The sequence below is a fragment of the Physcomitrium patens genome, chromosome 6, assembly GCF_059467195.1.
Source record: "Physcomitrium patens ecotype Gransden chromosome 6, ASM5946719v1, whole genome shotgun sequence".
Classification (NCBI taxonomy): Eukaryota; Viridiplantae; Streptophyta; class Bryopsida; order Funariales; family Funariaceae; genus Physcomitrium; species Physcomitrium patens.
In genome coordinates this window covers 600,001-602,500 of record NC_143415.1, presented here as the reverse complement: position 1 = coordinate 602,500, position 2,500 = coordinate 600,001, and the positions used below count along the sequence as shown (strand labels likewise).

The window sequence follows — 2,500 nt, the reverse complement described above, 5'->3', positions numbered from 1 at the left end:
CATTTTGCATCCGCTTGAACCTTCTCCGACGTGGCATCTTCTTCTCCGACATGGCAGTCCACTTAGCATTTGTCATGTGACAGGGCAGCCAGGTAGCTGACGTGGCATTTCAAAAAGTTAAAAAAAATAAAAATAAAAGCTGAAAGGGTGGAGAATATAATATTTACATGTTAGAGGTTAATTTATCAAGGATTTTGATCTATTTGGTGCTGATGTGGCACAGTGTAGTGTTAAAAAAATAAAAGTAAATGAAGGATGCATATTTGCAAACAAGTATTGTCACAATACAAAATGTTGGGTTTTGAAATTACAATGCTAGTTTATATGTTATGAGATTAAAATTTCAGAGTCTAGGTTGTATGATTAAAAGAACAAAGTATGAGTTGAGGGGTTAGGGGTTAGGGGTTAGGGTTTAGGGTTTAGGGTTTTAGGGTTTGCATGGGGTATATAAACCTAGATTCTAGGATTCACATAGATTATATAAAGGGTTTAGAAAGTTGGGCTTGGAGTATGTAAAGAGAAGATAGATTTAAGAATTCACACAAACAAAAATAAATTGGATGTGGAGTGTGAAGGATGAAGAATTGAAGACATTAAGTTTCAGTGGTGATGGATTAGTTAGTGGGCAATGATTACCTGTACGATGCATTAGTTAGCAAGTCATTAACATATTTGTACAACCAATTGATTGCACACACACAAATTTATCTCCAAAGTGACATGTAAACGATTTAGTGGATTTTTGACATGACATGGACTACCACGTGGCAGCCACATCAGCAAGGTAACACGTGGCACTTGAAAAAATCAATTTAGTATTCTTCTGCCTTTTATTTTTCTACCTTATTCCAGTTAATTAAATTACTTTAATATTTTTAATTCACCAATTTATTTTTATTTTTATTTATATTTCTGTCTAGGCGCAAGACTGGGCGGCCAGCAAGGAGTCGAGACAGGGAGTTAATTTTAAAATTGATTTTTAAAAAATGATTTATTTATTTATTTCCACCTATGCGGAAGACTGGGCGGCCAACGAGGAGTCGAGACAGCCAGGAGTCGGGACTTGGGCAAGGGAGCGGGACAAGAGGTCGGGACTCGCGGCGGGACAAGGAAGAGGAGGAGGAAGTCCGGGACTCGCGACGGGACTGGGACTCGCGCCGGGACTAGGGAGTCGCGGCGGGACAAGGAAGAGGAGGAGGAAGTCCGGGACTCGCGACGGGACTGGGACTCGCGCCGGGACTAGGGAGTCGCGGCGGGACAAGGAAGAGGAGGAGGAAGTCCGGGACTCGCGACGGGACTGGGACTCGCGCCGGGACTAGGGAGTCGCGGCGGGACAAGGAAGAGGAGGAGGAAGTCCGGGACTCGCGACGGGACTGGGACTCGCGCCGGGACTAGGGAGTCGCGGCGGGACAAGGAAGAGGAGGAGGAAGTCCGGGACTCGCGCCGGGACTGGGACTCGCGCCGGGACTAGGGAGTCGCGGCGGGACAAGGAAGAGGAGGAGGAAGTCCGGGACTCGCGCCGGGACTAGGGAGTCGCGGCGGGACAAGGAAGAGGAGGAGGAAGTCCGGGACTCGCCACGGGACTAGGGAGTCGCGGCGGGACAAGGAAGAGAAGGAGGAAGTCCGGGACTCGCGACGGGACTGGGACTCGCGGCGGGACAAGGAAGAGAAGGAGGAGGTCCGGGACTCGCGCCGGGACTAGGAAGAGGGGGAGGAGGTCCGGGACTCGCGACGGGACTAGGAAGTGGGGGAGGAGGTCCGGGACTCGCGCCGGGACTAGGGAAGAGGAGGAGGAGGAGGAAGGCCGGGACTGGGACTCGCGGCGGGAGTAGGTAGTGGGGAGGAGGTCCGGGACTCGCAGCGGGACAAGGAGGAAGTCGGGGAGGAGGGCCGGGACCAGGAGTCGCGGCGGGGATAGCAGGCAGGACAGGGAGGGTGGGTGGTCTTCCACAAAAAAAAGTGTGTCTCGGAACTTCCTTAGTGCAGTAGGACGGGGGGGCCTGCCGAATCCCACAGAGAGTACTATGTGGGGAAGGGTTCCTCTGAAGCGTCTCGGGAAAAGTCGTGAGGGGGTGACGGTTGCTCGGTGCCTACGGGTCCCGACTGCTCGCTGCCTTCTTTGAGCCCAGTACCGACGTTCGCAGGGGGATACCTGGATACTACTGGGGTTACCTGGATACTTCTGGCGTGTTACCTTGGATCAGTGAGGAGTGGGGGTTAGTTTCCCGGCGACGCGACCCTCTGAGGAGGTCCCGCGGAGGGTCGCCGAGTATTATATGGTGAGCTGGCTGTCAAGGATTGTGAGTCCCGCTGCCAAAATTTTTTTTGGTGCGCGGGCGACTGGAAAAAGAGGGTTGGTCTTGTGCCGATACGCGTAACGTCGCAGCGAGTCCCAAGAGCTAGTAACCATTTTTGGCGGGGGGCGATGGCCTCGGTATTGTCAAGCCATTCTCTCATTCATTTGGGAGGGTGGGGAGAAGTGTTTGCCGAGGCCGTTCAA

At 52.1% G+C, this 2,500-nt stretch overlaps 1 non-coding gene across 1 annotated transcript in view; it reads left to right on the top strand.

Moving 5' to 3' along the window:
• Window positions 1-2, top strand: part of LOC149988814 (5S ribosomal RNA) — a 119-nt gene extending 117 nt beyond the window's left edge. The window contains exon 1 of the ribosomal RNA XR_016503645.1: window positions 1-2. This exon is cut by the window's left edge and continues 117 nt beyond it. This is a non-coding gene — a ribosomal RNA (5S ribosomal RNA).
• Window positions 3-2,500: the final 2,498 nt, after the last annotated feature.